The sequence below is a fragment of the Lissotriton helveticus genome, chromosome 9, assembly GCF_964261635.1.
Source record: "Lissotriton helveticus chromosome 9, aLisHel1.1, whole genome shotgun sequence".
NCBI classification, from domain to species: domain Eukaryota; kingdom Metazoa; phylum Chordata; class Amphibia; order Caudata; family Salamandridae; genus Lissotriton; species Lissotriton helveticus.
Window position 1 is genome coordinate 1,165,000,708 of NC_136070.1, and position 19,158 is coordinate 1,165,019,865.

The window sequence follows — 19,158 nt, forward strand, 5'->3', positions numbered from 1 at the left end:
GCTTGACACCTGTTGGGTAAGCCGGCGAAGGGTGGTTGCTGAGAGTGTGCCATACCATTTAAGTGGGAGAAAGGAATTGAGCGCCACGGAAGTTTATTAAGCCAAGGAGTTTGTCATTTATATTTCTTGGCCAAGGTATTAGGTTTATTGCCCCGATAAGATGTCGACACCAGCAGAGGCTTTACGGAACCGGGAAGCATTGGCGGATGCCATGTTTGTGAATTTACCGGTGCTGAAAACCAGGATTGACACGACCAAACAGGGTGAAGCTGCCACGGATTTAAAAAGTAAAATGAAAAGACTGGAGAAATTGTTAAGAACTGAGACCACCAAATGGTGGGAGAAACGATTATTGGAAAAGTACAAGGAAGTGGGGTGTGTTCCGAGGGGATTGAGGGTTCTTATAGCACCATCCTTTGAGAACCCCAATCCCCTAATGTTGAAAGAATGGGCCGCTGGGAACTTGGACGCCTCCATGAATATGGTTTGTCTGTTGATAAAATATGCGGAAATTGACCGCAATGAGATCCTTAAGGAAATTGAGGAACTGAATAAAGAGTTAGATGAAGATGAGAACAAGGACTTCATCAAAAAGTATACAGAAGAAATTGATACTAGGCTGGTGAAATATCAGGAAACTATCAGCACCAGAAAGCAATACAAATTTGCACGCAATAAAAACGACTATGAAACGGGAAGAATATTCACGTTCGCTCGCAAATTTGATAATGCTAAGCGACAGGCCCTGGTACCTAAAAGTACAGCTCTCACACCCAAAGATAATCACGGTGTAGAATCATCAGAAACTGAATTGAGTTCAGTGGCAAGTAGCTGTGACTCGGATGATGGAGCAGTTCGCGTTTCTAATCAAGGAAAAGTACCCACTAAAAATACTCCCTCCGAGGAATTGGGTTTTCTCGTAGAGGACAGATTCAAGACACTGCGACCGCTGACTCGACAACAGCGGAAATTAAACGAAGAGCAAACAACAAAAAACGCAGTGCAAGGAGGAAACTCAGGAGGCAGAGGCTTTGTAAAGAGAGGCAGGGGGAAAGGAAAAAAGTGGTAACAACATTGATGGCCCCTACCCTTGAGCCCACAGTGGGTGACTATGACTTTGATGAAACTGTACCATCTTTGAATTATGAGTCTAACAATTCAGTTAATAACACTGTGATCAATCTTTCGGACACTACTCTATCTAAAGCGGAGATGCAGCTCCTCTCATTAGGGCTTTCCTATTGTCCTAAACACTCTTTTAATTATGTGCAAATGTGTGTAGATGTCTTCAAATTCATCCGTAAGTTGAAACTGAGAAAGCATTTCAAACTATCTAATGCTCAGGTTCGGGCAGCTGACATCATTGACAATTCCCAACCATCGAGTGTGTTTCAGATATCTGACACTAAAGCCCTTAGAGTTGCGCATGAATTGGCACGTGATGAAGAGTTCGAAATAGGCACCACTCAGGAGAACTTATCGAACATGGGTATTCCTATGAATCGACCGTGTGCAACTAAATTCAAACCACCTTCTACCTTTTATCCGGTGATGCCCAAAGACAATATTGATGCATTTTGTGATATAGTGGTGGAGGATTTAAAAGGATTAGAACATTCTATCACACGTAGAAATAAAAGAATCAAATATATGGAAAAACAGTACAACAATTTGATGAAAAAATTAAGAAGCAACTCTAATCTAATAATTAACAAGGCTGACAAGGGGGGGAATACTGCCATCTGGCCCCGGAATATTTATATGGATGAGGCGGAAGAACATCTCAATGCTACTAATGAATTAGTACCAATAAAACAAAGGTCCAAAAATAGAAGTGCTCCTTCGGCACCCTGGTATACGGAGGAACTTAAAAGACATAAACAGCTTTGTAGAAATAGGGAGAGGCACTGGAGGAAAAATTATGATGAGGAAAGTAAAGATAAGTACAAGAAGCTGTTAACCCAGTACAAACTGTTGATCCTGGAAACTAAAAAGAAATATTATAAGGAGCAAATTGAGAAATGTAGCAATTCCAACAAAAAGCTCTTCGATATAACCAAACAACTGGCAGGAGCAACTCCTGATCTACACCCTCCAGCCTCACAAAAGTTTTGTGACTCAATAGCCTCCTATTTCTTTACTAAAGTAAATGACATCTTTTCGTCATTCACGTCAACTGAACATCCAAAAAGTAACGATTCAAGGAGGCCAAAGACCGATAAAACATTCTCGCAATTTGCGGAAATTTCGGATAGTCAAACCCAGGAAATTATCAAATCCATTAAATCCGGCTCAGCACTGGACCCCTGCCCGTTGAATACCATACGCCCTTTAATGGATATCCTGATCCCGGCGATAACTCACATCTGTAACCAAATGTTTTGTACTGGAACTTTTCCCATCCCTCTAAAGAAAACTTTATTGAAGCCACTCCTGAAAAAAGAGGGCCTAGATAAAGCAGAGCTAAAAAACTATAGGCCCATAGCTAACCTTCCATTCCTAGCCAAAGTGGCAGAAAAGGCCATGAATACTCAACTTGCGGAGTTCATCGAGCAAAACCAGCTGCTCGATGAAACGCAATTCGGATTCCGTAAGTTTCATGGTACAGAAACAGCCCTCATTAAGGCAGCGGATGACATCCGTCTGATTCGAGATCAGGGGGGTTCAGCATTATTGGTTCTTCTAGACCTGTCGGCCGCCTTCGACACGGTCGATCATAAGATCTTGGTCGATCGTGTCGAGGGGATGGGCGTTAGTGGCCTGGCCAAGAAACTGCTAGCATCGTTCCTGGCGGACAGATCTCAGGCGGTCGCCTTGGGACAATTCGAGTCAACGGAGTTGTCCCTCCCATGTGGGGTACCCCAAGGTTCATCCCTGAGTCCGACACTCTTTAATATCTATGTGTCGGACCTCGCAAACACCATCAAAGCGCATGGGATGAACCTTACCTCATATGCTGACGACACCCAGTTGATCTTGACGGTCAGGGATGATGGGGAAGCAGTGGCAGAAAGTTTTAAGGCAGGACTGCTGGCTATCGGACGATGGATGTCCGGAAGCCGCCTAAAGCTTAATTCTGAAAAAACAGAGGTGGTAATGTTTGGTCACCTTAGTCCTAGCTGGTCTCCGGCATGGTGGCCACCATCTTTTGGAGCCGTGCCTACACCATCTACGAAAGTGAGAAACCTAGGTGTCACCTTCGACGATAACTTGAACTTTATGGCTCATGCCAACCAGACGACCTCGGTAGCTTTTTATAAACTACGCCTGGTAAGAAAGATCCTGCCATTTCTCCCTGAATCTGTGGGTAGAACCCTGATAAGTGCCCTTGTTTTGTCTGCACTAGATTACTGTAATGGCTTGTTTGCCAACGCTCAAATTAGAGTTATTAAAAAAATGCAACTAGTACAGAACGCGGCGGCCAGGTTACTCTCAGGTGTTCCGAGATTTAAGCCAATAACTAACACCCTGAGAGATCTTCACTGGCTGCCTGTAAAAAACCGAATAAAGTTTAAAACCTTGTGCATTGTATATAAAACACTACACCAACAAGCCCCACAATTTCTGAGAGATCATCTTATCCCATATCAGCCTTCTCGGCCACTTCGCTCCGCAAAGATGAACGATCTGGTAGTACCACGCACTAGATTGGTTAACTGGGGAGACAGACGCTTCTTGGTGGCTGCCCCGAAATTGTGGAACACACTCCCGCAAACCATAAGATCCAGCCCTAATTTGCTGGCATTCAGGAAGCAGCTGAAAACATGGCTGTTTAACCTCTAGAGTCCAGAAGCTAAAGTTAGGAGAGCCTGCAGTTTACAGCGCCGAGACGCCTCCGGGCATTTGTTCGTGCTATACTAAATGTTAAAAATAAATAAATAAATAAATAAATGACATCACATGTTATAGAAAAGGCAGCTTCAATGACATTAAGTGTCTCAAAGACACCATACATAAGGAACTAAATCAATGGAAGCGCGTGGGATTACTGAGCAAAAAAGAACATGCTTTTTTAAAAAATGATTTCCCAGTTATACCCTTCTTTTATCTGATTCCGAAGATCCATAAGCAAGTCTCCCCTGTTCCGGGGCGACCTATCATCTCCGCCCAGGGGAGCTTATTGGAGTCTATTTCCAGATATGTGGATCAGTTTTTGCATGAATATGTGGAAGCTTTACCATCCTTCATCAAAGACACTGGACATTTCCTCTCTAAAATCAATGGTATTAATTGGGAAAATGATTTTGTGCTTATTGCCCTAGATATAAATTCCCTCTATACCAGTATTTCTCATGTGGATGGACTCAATGCTGTCAAATATTATTTGGGGAAACGTAGCATTGCATATAGTCAACATAGCACTATGCTACTCAGAATGTTAGAACTGTGCATGAATAACAATTACTTTTTGTTTAACAAGGAGATTTATCAACAGTTGAGAGGAGTGGCTATGGAGGCATGCTTCTCCCCCACCTATGCATGTTTACATGTAGGGTGGTGGGAGGAGCATGTCCTCATGGGTACACTCGCCAGTTCATTCCCCAATTGTATTGTGCATTTTTGGCGCTTCATTGATGATATCTGCATGGTATGGAAGGGTTCTGTGGAGTCAGCTACAGAATTTTTCAATAGAATCAATGAGAACCATCTTAAATTACGATTCACCTCACAAATCAGCACCCAACAAATTCAATTCCTAGATGTAGAAATCTAAATCTCTGAAGGTATACTGCAGATCCGACTTCCTAGAAAACCTACAGCGGGCAATGCGATATTGCACGCTAGTAGCTCGCATACTAACCATCTTATCAGGAGCATCCCTTATGGGGAGTTTCTGAGGATGCGTAGGATCTGTAGCTCGGAGACAGATCTGGAGAGGTGTCAAAATGAGGCTTTCATAAGATTTTGCGCCCGGGGTTATGATACCTCTCTGTTACAAGAAGCCAAAGATAGGGCCAATCAGTCCAATAGAGAGGAATATCTCACCTCAGTGAATGTGAATTCTACCCAAATACCATTGAATAATGAGGAAGAGGAATTCAGTAATAAAATCAGCCTGATAACGACTTTCAATGGTGAAGAGAGGAAGGTGAGAGGGATACTGAGAAAACATTGGCCGCAACTTAAAACCGACATCAGTTTAGCTCCCCTGATACCAGATGAGCCCGCCATTGTTTTTAGAAGAGCACCTTCTATGAGGGATGCTCTGGTCAGATCTAGCCCTGAGGAAGTAACTAAATCTAACTGGTTATCAGAGAAATGTGTTTTTTTTAAATGCATCTCTTGCAGAGCATGCACGTTTGGTATTAATACCAGTGAATACCACTCTGCATTTGACCCAAACCCCATTAAGATTAGGAGCCATTTCACCTGTCGCACTGATTTTGCGGTTTGCGTGCTCCAATGTACTTGTGGACTCAAGTACGTTGGAAGCACGAAATTGCAGGCTTTTAACCGTATCCTTCAACACCTCAGAGCCATTGTCAATTCGGATGCAAACTACCCTGTAGCACGGCACTTTGAATTGGTCCACAAAAAAAACTTGAATGACCTTAAGTACTTTATCATTGATGCAGTACCCAACATCAGGGGAGGCAATAGGGAGAAAACCCTAAGACAATTGGAAAGTAAATATATTTTACTTTTAGAAACCAGGATTCCGAATGGAATGAATACAGGGGAAGATATGCACTGTTTTTTATGATTCTGTTTAACATCAGTAATGCTGAGGCTCCCCTATTTTTATAATCTATTAGTTATTTATCCATTGTTTTTAGCTAGTTCCGTATTAGGACTTCCTGATGTTCATTAGTTACCCAAATTAGCACTATGATAGTAACTAGTTGTCAATTTTGTAGGGTTCCCTAGGCCCCATGTATCTTGATTACACACCAATTAGAGATTATGTCATCTATCTCACCTTTATTGCAGCCAGCTTTCATTATAGTTTTGCTGTTAAAGGGTTGGTTATTGGTCTCTGTAAACAACCTTCTCCAATAGGATTATGGCACTACGCCATAATGTTTCAATTGCGGCAGTCAAACCTGCCTACACCTGGTGTCAGTATTTGTATGCTATTCAGACTAGCAATTGTTTTTTGACGTCATGTAACCCTCCCTAACAGGGGTTCTAACATGCCGTTCCAGTAGCGTTCCCATTATCATGAATTTAAATCCTTTTTAAGGTTGAATATATTTTGCACATTGCACGGTTTTGCACTTTACGATGGTTATGCACTTGAACTTTCTTATTCGGATTGATGTATCTACTCATCTTTGGGTCAGCAATATGTATATAGACTATGTCATATTAACTTATATAAGGTGTAATATCTCTTCCGATGGATTAGCCATGGTAGGACATTTACATTGAATTTAGATTGATTGTCCATGAATTTTAATATTATGAAATTTATTCAATATACCTGGTTTATATGAATAACTTTATCTTCGGATGGTGATCTTAAGTATGTTGTTTATGTCTATTTATTGTTGACGCCCTTTCAATCTGATGATGCACAGTATTTAAAGCACATTTATTGGTTCCTACGGTCATGTGATCAAGGCTACCGTGACGTAGCCGAAACGCATCATGCTGGCGACAAGGGAGCAATAAACCACCTTTGAAAGTACCTTCAGCGCTGCTGTGTGGTCTGTACCTGCGTTTGTTGGGTCGGTATATAGAGCCGATCAGTAGGAGTTTGGAACGGATATATATATATATATATATATATATATATCCTATCACTATCACTCCTGTTCTGTACTTTCTACCGAAAGTTCACAAACAGGTGTTGCCAACTCCAGGTCGACCCATCATAGCTGCAATCGGCAGTATGAACGAGAACCTTTCAAAATATGTGGACTACTTTTTGCAGCCCCACATGCACAGTCTCCCATCCTTTTTGAAGGACACCACTGATTTCTTGAACAAAATCATGGAAGTGGAATGGAGTGACAATCTACTATTTTTGGTTATGGACATAGAGTCACTCTACACGTCAATACATCATGAGCACGGCATGCAGGCGTGCAAGTACTATTTGAACAAAAGAGACATTGGTTTCCGGGATCACAATGCCATGTTGATGGAAATGTTAAAAATCTGTCTTAACACCAATTTTTTCAGATTTCAGGGCCAGATATATCAACAGCTACGTGGAGTGGCGATGGGCTCGTGTTTCTCCCCCAGTTACTCATGTTTACATGTGGGCTGGTGGGAGGAACACGAGCTCAGGACCACACACCGTCGCTGGCTACCCTATATTGCGCATTATTGGCGCTTTATAGATGATGTCTGCATAATCTGGAAGGGATCATCAGTGGAGGCGGAAGCATTTGTTACTGAACTCAATGCTAATGTTTTTAATCTTAAGTTCACCTCCACTGTCACCATTGATGCAGCAGAATTCTTAGATGTTAACATTTTCATCAAGGATAATAAAATTGAAACCCGACTGCACAGAAAGGCCACCGCGGGCAATTCAATTTTACACGCCCGTAGTTTCCATCCGGCCCACACAATCCGCCGTATCCCCTATGGGGAGTTCATACGTATTTGCAGAATATGTAGTGACAAGGACTCTCTCGACAAGTGTCTAAATGAATCTAAACAGCGATTCATAAATAGAGGCTATTCTGAATCTATTCTGGAGAAAGCCCTTCATGAAGCATGCACATTTGAGCGTAAAACACTGCTTACACCCAAGGCTCAAAACATTTCTACCGCAGAGTGCAATGTACGTCTGATTACCAACTACAGCACACAAGAGCGCAAAATCAGGCGCATTATTGCTTCTGAATGGCCTATCATCCTAACTGATGTTATTCTTGGGCCACTACTTCCCAGCATCCCTAACATCACATTCAGAAGGGCTCCTACTATGCGTGATGCCCTTGACAGGCCTATGCCTGAAGTTCCGCCCAAAAAAAGCCTGACAACTAAAACTGGCTTTTTTAGATGTACATCTTGTCGAGCCTGTACTTTTGCCAAGAACAGCACACATTATGTCACTGCATTCAGTTCCACACCCATTCCTATTCGAGAACACCTTACATGTAGATCTGAATATGTTGTGTACAAACTTAAATGTACGTGTAATCTGGAGTACATCGGAAGTACTAAACTTCCGGTACACCAACGAATTTTGCAGCACATTCGTGCCATTGTCAACAGCGATAACAGTTATCCTGTCGCTAGACATTTTCATGCAATACACGACAAAAAACTCAAGGATCTAGAATACACGGTTCTGTGCTCGGTACCCCAACCCGGCCGGGGGGGTGACCGAATGAAGCTTCTTCGACAAAGAGAATGACATTTGATTCTAGCCTTAGATACTAAGGCTCCTAATGGATTGAATCTCACTGAAGACTTGAGCAATTTCTTATGAACTGTTGATATCTTACCATGATTTTGTTTATCCATGAATTTTTGTCATGTGATCTAGATTTTTACTCCGTGGTTGGCCGCCTGATGGCTCTCATGTGTATATATATTTATATACTTCTGTCTGGTGTATACTTTACTGAATTCCAAATTATTTCTTGGCTTATTAACTATGTTACACCAGCTTAATGGTATACAAGATTTGAATGATTTCTTTTTGCTGTCATCTCTATTTTTGTCGGCTGTGACTCTCTTACATTTTCTTTTTGTTTATTTTTATTTTTTCCTATATAATTTTGCTATTCTTTTTGCTTTCTCTCATTATTTTTTATTATTTTTTATTGTTGGTTTCACCAGTTATTACTTGTTCTTTTTTATCTTTTTGGACAGGTTGTATATAGTGTAATCAGGAATGCTCTAGATGACAATTTCCTATGATCATTCTCATCTTCTTGGGCACTTCACTTCCATTCATTAAGGTTCAGGATAGTTTGTGCGTGTTGTAAATAGTCTTAATCTTCTGCGATGTTCACTGACACTTTGTCTTTACACATTCATACGATCTGCAGTTATACACTCTACAGTATGGTTGTCTGCGTTCATTTATGGCACTATGTCATTATTTGTTTTTGAATGGTTTGCAGACTAACATTTTTTATTCCATCTGGGGGTGGTGCATACCATACATACACTGCACTTCTGTTATGTGTTATCATTTCCCCATTTACTTATTTCCATGAAATGATTCTTTGATGTGTGATCCTGGAGCCTCTTTACACGGAACAACGGTTCATTTGTTATCATTTATATTGCTTTTAAACTGGTACCCTTATTAGTCCTTTCACTATGTTTATCATTCAGAGAAGGTGTGCACTATTGGTTACTTTTAATTGTCCTTTGTTTATCACTACTATTTATATGCTTTGTTTGTTCCTGGCGTGTTGTGTGAACAAGCTCTCGTGTAGAGCGAAACGCGTCACCTTTATTTAATAAATCGTCTTCCCTGTCATCCATTCCTGGATTGCTGATTATTGTGAGGCTATTGCTGTTTGCTGGGCGTGAGGCTTCTGAGGTCTCGACCTTTCGGTTCCGCTACTATTGAACGGGACCAGGCCTGCTTTGTTATATATATATATATATATATATATATATATATATATATATATATATATATATATATATATATATATATATATATATATATATATATATATATATATATATATATATATATATATTTCCAACAGACAGGAACCTTTTCAAGGAAACGCCACCCGAAGATCATACTTGCTCACTCTATTCAGTGGATAGTCTGCCAGCAGTAATCCATCAAGGACAGCATAAATCAATGTACGCCAACGCCAGACGTGTTTCAGGTCCACACCTTTCTTCAGTAACTCAATTGGCATCAAGACTTCGAGCGTTGCGATGAATGCGCATTTATTTCCCAGCAACCTTCCAAGTGGGCATGGCCATCCTCATGGCCTTATGGTTGTTGTAGTGCATTCTTGAGTATTCCCACGTGGGTGCGCTTCTCAAAGTCTTAAAATTAGATAAAATTGTTTGGCAATGTCCAAGAAGGCTCCTGCCTTGCTTTACAGCTACCACTTGGAGCTCACGAACCGGCTCCCTCCCTGTCAGGGACCAGTTCCCCTTTGTTCAATGCAGCTGACCCGGTGTGGTGCCGCTGCTGACCCGCGCAGCGGTGGGCGTTCCCTTAGGACCTGGTTAGGCCGCTAAATACTCCAACAAACATGAACCCTTTCAAGGAAACACCACCCAAAGGTCATACTTGCTCACTTTATTCAGTGGATAGTCTGCCAGAAGTAATCCATCAAGGACAGCATAAATCAATGTACGCCAATGCCAGACACGTTTCAGGTCCACACCTTTCTTCAGTGGCTCAATTGGCATCAAGACTTCGAGCGTCGCGATGAATGCGCATTTATTTTCCAACAACCTCCCAAGTGGGCGTGGCTATCCTCATGGCCTTATGGTTGTTGTAGTGCATTCTTGAGTAGTCCCAAGTGGGTGCGCTTCTCAAAGTCTTAAAATTGGATAAATAAATATATATATATATATATATCTATATATATATATATATATATATATATATATATATATATATATCTATATATATATATATATATATATATATATATATATATATATATATATATATATATATATATATATATTAAACCACTCCTGGTCCGCTTATTTCTTCACGTGAAAGAAACCAGAGTCGAGGCCCCAATGTAGTTCACAGTGCTTCAGGTTTATTAGGCACAAAAAACCCTACACGTTTCGAGATCAGCCGATCTCTTGCTCACGGGTATATATATACATATCTTTTTATATATATATATATATATATATATATATATATATATATATATATATATATATATATATATATATATATCTCCAACGACAGGTAGCATGCTAATGGAGAGGCCCACACAAAAGAATTATTGCCAACAAATTAATGGAGGTAGTGGCATGAGACACGGAGAAGCTGTCATCACATCAGAAGTTCAAAGTGAAGCCCGACGCGTTTCGTGCTTCCTAGCACTTCATCATGGGCTTGTGACTTCCTCTCTCAGGCGGCAACAGCAATTAGTAAAGCTTCCTCAGTCCCTGCCTCAGTAAGTGTGGCCACCACCGTGGCCTGATGGTAGTTGCAGTCCTGGTATTTCTCAAGTGAGATGCCGTGCCCCAGACTTGTGCAAAAATTAAAATATTACTCCAAGTGGGTTGTGTGACGCAGTCCGACCTCACACCAACAAATAAATATCTCCATTTACGGTCTCCTGTCCCTCGCGCTGCCACGCATGTCATCATAGCAACAGGGTTACTTTCCTCAAAGCAGGGCTCTCTCCACGGCCTCAGGCATGGCCGCTATATATCCAACGACAGGTAGCCTGCTAATGGAGAGGCCCACACAGGAGAATTATTGCCAACAATTTAATGGAGGTAGTGGCATGAGACACGGAGAAGCTGTCATTACATCAAAAGTTCAAAGTGAAGCCCAACGCGTTTTGTGCTTCCTAGCACTTCATCATGGGCTTGTGACTTCCTCTGTCAGGCAGCAACAGCAATTAGTAAAGCTTCATCAGTCCCCGCCTCAGTGGACGTGGCCACCACCGTGGCCTGATGGTAGTTGCAGTCCTGTGCGCCTTTTAGATCCAAGCAGGGTAATTTATTCGCAATTCATTATATACTGCAGGAAGCTGGCCTAGTCCCCAAAGAATTTTGACTCCCAAGTATGACCCTTGTTCATAGGCGAAGATTGTTACCCACAACCTTTCCTTAGAGTATGCAAAGTTACAATTGGAGACAAAATATATCATACAGTTAGACACTAAGACACCCATTGGTCACAACTCCAGTGAGGATTTCTATACATGCCAGTAAATATGGTCAAGTTAAATAAATACGGATAGAATCCTCAACAGTAACCAACACTTGGAATGTGACTGTCCCTACACATATCTGCAACATGCTGCACTTAGCATTATGCTTTATTTATTGATTTCTTTATTAAAAAAACAAGAATTTCGTTCTTCCTGTTTTTTAACACATAATTTTTTAAGAACAATATGTTCAACATGGTAGCACGTTTGCACTTTAAGCATCTAGCACTTTTAGATATAGACAAAATATGGTTACAGGCATGTCGACAGGGATTTGCTTCTGTTTGTGGTTACAATTATGGACCAGCACATCAGCGATACAGTTTAGTACAGAGGAATCTAGAAGGTCGCTAAAATAGGCCAATGATTGTATAAAAAGATTAGTGACATGCAAATGGAAACTTGTCAATGTTTCAAAGTTTTTTAGATATACCTTGTTTTTTTATCCATTGCATTATACATGTATTAAGTCACACATATTGGGGCCAGTTCTCAATAAGAGTTTTATTCTAACAAGATCAATTTGAAATTGAACAAATTATGTGTTTTACATATATTTGTTTTTAATTATCTATTCTTCTTGAATCAACATTTTTTACGCTATTTATCGCTGATTTGCACAAAGACAGACACGTATAACAAGTATTTCTTTTCAGTCTATAAGAGTGTTTTAATCAAGTGTGTATACACTAGCACTTTAAATGAGCAAAAAAACTCAGAAAGCGCGTCTAAAATAATAACGTACTGAGCACTGATTGGTGGTTCGCATTCCGTTCTTTCCCGCTGAAAAGGAGTACAAGGATACGGTGGAGAAAGTGATATATATATAATATATATATATATATATATATATATATATATATATATATATACATATACTAGCAGCCCGTCCCGACGTTGTCTGGGTATTAAATAGAATGTGTGTAATGTGTGTATTTGGCAAGGGCAATTTATTTTAAAATCTCGCGGTAAACAAAAAATTTTGTTTCATTAGAATAGGGACAGAGAAGGCCCAGCTGCAGCCCTGGTTGATGTTAGCAGGCGCGTATAATTGGTGTAGTGATCCGCCGCCTGAGCCCGGCTACAGCCCTGGTTGATGATAGCAGGCGCGTGCAATGTCGTTGAATGAGAGAGTTATCAGCCGCTGGTAAATCCGTTTAATGAGAGAGTTGAGTGACAGCGAGTAGGAGAGGCTGCAGTAATTGTCCCCGCAGACACGCTCATTTGCGTGTTCCCCCGCTTGAGGCCCAGATGCAGGCCTGTTTGATGTTAGCAGGCGTGTGTTCCCCGCTTGAGGCCCAGCTGCAGCCCTGGTTGATGTTATCAGGCGCGTGTAAATAGTGTACTGATCCACCGCCTGAGCCCGGCTAGAGCCCTGGTTGATGGTAGAAGGCGCGTGTAATTTCGTTGAATGAGAGAGTTCAGTAACAGGGCGCAGGAGAGGCTGCAGTAACGTTACTTACCAGGCCTCCAGGTGAACGCGTTTGTCACGTTCCCAGCACACGGCCATAGCAGCCGATCTTCTGATTAATGTACGACCCACATGGCATGAAGGGCAAAACGTAGCACACGCCCCCAGCATTTCTCACGCCCCCAGCATGCCCCTTGATGCGGCGCAATTGCGTTCACATGGCATGAAGGCCGGACACACGCCCCCAGCATTTTTCACGCCCCCAGCGTGCCCCTTGATGCTGCGCAGCAACGTAATTGGCACTTGTATGTACTACTCACATGGCATGAAGGGCGGACACACGCCCCCAGCATTTGGCACGCCCCCCGCATTTGGCACGCCTCCAGCACACGCCCACAGCCCACGATGTGATGGCCATATCACACACCCCCAGCGTTAGTCACGCCCCCAGCCCACGCCCACAGCACAACGCAGACATGCCCACAAGGGACTACTTTGCTGGCACGGTTCTTTTACCTTTTAAATGTATAGAGGAGTTGGCCTAACGGCTAAGGCACTCGACCTCGGACCTGGGGATCTGGTTTCGAGTCTTGGTAACGACGCCAAACATCCTGTGATTCTGGGAAAATCACTTAATCTCCCCGTGCCTAACAAAAATGAATGTGTGTCCTCATGTAACGTAACTGGTGCTATGTAAAGCGCTCTGATACCTGATTCAGTTTGGGTCAAGTTCGCGCTATATAAAACTCTGCAAAAAAAAAAATATATATATATGGTGGCTGTCTGCATAGCCTATGTCCTTCTGCTGCAACTGCCCTTTCCAACACTGTATTGGGTGTTGTGATTGGTGCTGTGGTTACTGAGATTACCCGCCTCAAAAGTTTGGGCTCTCTCTTTATAATATATATATATATATATATATATATATATATATATATATATATATATATATATATATATATATATAAACACACCGTTGCCAATGCTGGTCCCCTTCGATCCAAGGTGAACAATAACACTAGAACCGTGGCCTCTATTTGAAGTGCGGATTTATTTAAGACACAATGTTCGACGCGTTTCGGAGTATAACAAACTCCTTCTTCACGGCGCGTACCCCATGTACGCTGGGGTACGGCGCGTACACCCCGTGATCGCAGGGGTACGGCGCGTACACCCCATGTATGCTGGGGTACGGCGCGTACACCCCAAGTACGCTGGGGTACGGCGCGTAGACCCCGTGATCGCAGGGGTATGGCGCGTACCCCCCGTGATCGCAGGGGTACGGCGTGTACCCCTGCGATCATGGGGGGTACGCGCCATACCCAGGGGGGGCCATTCCGTACCTGTTTCGGGGCGAACTCTGCTTTTACGGCAGTTTCCAGCTCCCGTAGAAAAAGGGTCGTACGGAGCGTACCCAACACGGATCGTACTTGCCGGGTCGTAAAAAGCAGCCGCGAACCGTACAAACGTCGTGTACAGCGGGTTCCGAGGGCAATTCGTACGGGAATTCTATTCGTACGGTCCCTGGTACGATTCGTACGGATAGCTGCATTGGGTGTGGATCGTACTACGTCGTTCGTACGGGTACGGTTACGGGTACGAATCGTACGGAAAAAAATGCTCCGTACGACGATTCGGAGCGCTTTTTACCGGATCGGAATCGACCCCAATGTGTCAAACAGCGGACGTGCTATGCATGTATCAAAGTATATTAAGGCTGGCTGTATTGAAATACGAGTGTCAACAAGGCTAAATGAAAAATACACAAATTAGCATTGAGAATGCCCTTCAACTTAATTCATAAATGCCGTGAAATCAAAAACTGCATTGCTATAGTGAAAGTTTATCAGGCAAGGAGGGAACCGTTACAATAATTAGTTCCACTGAAACACATTCTCTTGCCCGTGAAGAAGGAGTATGTTATATTCCGAAACGCGTTGGACATTGTCTTAAATAAATCCGCACTACAAATAGAGGCCACGGCTCCAGTGTTATTGTTCACCTTTGATCGAAGGGGACCAGCATTGGCAATGGTGTGTTTGTATGTGAGGGGGTGGCTACCCCTGCCATGTGCCCGCCGTAGAAGAGGCTCGGGCAAAAGCCAACGTTGGTGTTTGAGATATATATATATATATATATATATATATATATATATATATATATATATATATATATATATATATATATATATATATATATATGTGTGTGTGTGTGTGTGTGTATATATATATTTACATATAGATATATATGTATAGATAGATAGATAGATAGATAGATAGATAGATAGATAGATAGATAGATAGATAGATAGATAGATAGATAGATAGATAGATAGATAGATAGATAGATAGATAGATAGATAGATAGATAGATAGATAGATAGATAGATAGATAGACAGATGTACAAACACACTCCATTGTTGGGAGCGTACCATCCATAACAGGAAAGCCCTGGCAGGCGGGAAACTGATACCCGCAAATAATGGTTACACTCTCCTCATTAAAGGAAAATGCTGTGCGCCTTTTAGATCCAATCAGGGTAATTTATTCGCAATTCATAATATACCGCAGGTTGCCATAGTCCCCAACGCGTTTTGTCTCCAAAGTATGATCCTTGTTCATAGGCGGAGATCGTTACCCACAACCTTTCCTTAGAGTATGCAAAGTGACCATGTGCTAATTGATATAAGTAAAAGACTTATGTCTCATAGTCTTTCCCCCATGGTCATCACACAATTAAGGTGTGCATTGTAAACTTGCAATATTTCATCTAAAAAATGATGGTGATACACTCTTCCAATCCACAGTTTATATCCATTGTAATTCATAATTATCACAGTCAAACAATGATTGATATAAGCTGGTGCAATCCCCATGCGCCTTCCGTGTGTCTCTTGGTTTCACTCCTCCTTGATCTTCTTCGTGCTCGTCCTTGCAAGAATATTTCATCCATGCACCCTAACTGCACCATCTGCAGGTAAGAGAAATAGTCCTTTTGGGTCCCTTACCCACTCCTGCTACCACTGACCGTCCGTTGAGTAAGAGGCGCATGGGGATTGCATTGGATGGGGATTGCATTGGATTGCATATCATTTTGTGTAATTTTTTTAATATATGGTATAATTTCCAAAAAGGAAATTACAAGTGTCTGCTCACCTTTAAATGTAATGCTAGGACTCATTCATTCAAGGATGCAATTAGGGGCATATTATCTGCAGATGCCGATAAAAATCACTAACCGCGTTTAGCACAGGTTTATATATAGCCGGCTATCACTGGATTTTATTGCCCGGTTAGCGTGTTATTAACAACGCTTATCACCAGGGCGATAAAAAATCCAGGGATAGCGGCGTTTTGGGGGGATATCGCTGGAAATTCAGCGATATAACTACAGAGAAAGGGAAATCCTTGTAGATACGCCATGGTGGACTTAGCCTGCGATCCACCTCCCATTAAGGGGATGGCTAAGGTAGAATTTTAGGAGGTGTTAGAATCCGGCGAAAAGCGTGCTTAGCGTGACTTTTTACAACGTTAAGAGGTTGCGGGCTGCATTTTTAATATTGCGATGTTCAGTTAGTGACCTTTTCCGTGATGTTTCCAGACGGAACGCCTACTTTGCATTTCATTAGCGATGTATATTGCTAAGATGCATAGCGTCACTGAAACGGCTGCTAACTTGCGCTAATACATTGTTAATAGGGCAATAGAATTTTCGCCACTTTGGCGGCAAAATGTGCCTCTAAATTGGCGATTAAGCCCTTGATAATATACCCCTAAGTTCTTAAAGCAGCGTATGATATGTTCTTTAGAGATAAACACATTTTTGCTCTGGTGACATTTATTATTTACTCCATTCAAAAGTAAAACTATCTTTCCAATGCTAACTAATAAAGAAATAAGAAAGTCACTTGGAAATACAGGAAATGTCAATTTATGGGTTCGCTTTTCATACTGTGAGCTAACTAGAAACATGCGTACATAAAAAGGCAATGAATATAGAACTTGTTACTAGTTAATGAAAGTGCAATAAATATAACTGTAATGATGCTAGAAAGAGCCACTGCTTTTAACGGCACCATTGAAAATGAACAAAAGTGTAATCAACCACTTTCAATGGTGGAAATATAAATTAGAATCAAAGTACATGACCAAAAACAAGACCCAAACCGTTCTAGAGAACTTACTGGAACAAGTATAAAATATATGCTCCCAGAGTACCACCAATCCTAGCTGGCCTACTGTTGTCAGTCCAAACAAATCCCAAAAAACTAAGCCAGAAAAAAACACAGGAGACAAGAGACACATGGACTCAAAACATTTAATGATATAGATGTTCCTCTCAGTCTAACCCTCACCAAAGGCGAATTTATCTTATATATTAGTAAATGCCCCATTTGATAAATGAATGAAGCACAGCAGAGGGTGAATATTACCAAAATAACACATATTTGATTTTTTGTCTATTGCCTGACAATCAAAGTCCAAAGCATCAGGAATTCCAGGATAAAATCCACCAAAAAAGCAATAAATATTCCCCAACAAAAATAATAGTAGATTTTGAGAATGGATTGATACAATATGCAAAATATCCTCTGAAACAAAAGGTCAGGCCACTGTTTGCACTTTAACCAAACCATTTGGCATTACCTGTAAAAAGCAACAATCAGACCCTCATTATGAGTTGCCTCTTACCTTCGATGGGGCTAGCTAAAGGAGCGAATGGCCCCATAGAAATTATAAATTTGTAGTTTTTCCGTGGATCTGTTTATTTTCACACTCAGATTTCAGTAGCTAAATACAGCCAAAATCATGTTTAAAAAAATTAATGAAAATGAGTAATTAGCAGGGGAATCTGACCTGGAATTCCGAATTTCACCAGTAGTTCACCTTTTCTAGAATGACCTTCAGGATCCAAGTTATAATGGCTCTGATTTGCCATACTGCCAGGGAAGACCTGGCCGGGCAGTTCAGTCTGGACTGTTCCCATGGGCCACAGGGTCAAGACTGATTTGCATATGGCTGGGTCCAAACTGGGTTGGCGTGGCAAACGAACGATGGATTTAACGCAGATCTTTTGACTGGGGAAAATGTTTGCATTGTCAGCATTCCGTTCATCATTTGTTTGCTGTAAATCTCCCATATAACAGCAACTCCAGTTGTTTAGAAAATCTGGGTCATTTTGCTCCGGCCTCGTAAAGGAGCCCTCAGAGTTGTATATGCTCAAATAGCCAATTTGCCTTTGTACTAAAAAATAAAGGCCCCAGCCTTCGTACCTTCAAATAATGTACTAAGCACTATGATCTATTGATGTGCTCCCTGTATTATAAAGTCCACCAGGACAAATTGTCCCTCTTCCTCTGCAACTTTGAATACACCAAAGTTGGTCACAAGTGCAAGTCAGGGCACAGATTCCACATACAATGGTGAGATGTTTACCAAAGTACCTTAAATAAAGAAGCAAAAACAAATCGCACAACTGAAGGGTGGCACAACTCCTTCTGAAGAAATCTTGGAAAAAAAACTCTACCCTTTAGCAACTCTTCAAAATACTCTGTAAGGAACACTCTTAACAATACCTTTCACAAATGTAAGCCACATCCAAAACACTATGGGACCCATTACGATGCCGATCGGTAGAGCGTCCAACAGGCATCGTGTTGGAAACTGGACCGTCCGACAAGTAGTCGGTCCAGCTTCCCATACAAGAATGCAACCACTTTCACGGCGGTCAGAAAGTGTATCTTTTCTATTGCTGCTTGTGCTGTGGGCTGCAGCACAAGCCGCGATAGGAAATATCCACTTTTTAAACATCTATGCATCGTGGGACAGGCACCATGCGGTGTCTGAAACATGAATGGATGTTTGGAGGGGCACCACAGGTACCCCATAGACCCCATAGCAGAGGCCACGTGAGATGGGGGCCCTGCTAGAGGCCCCCATAGT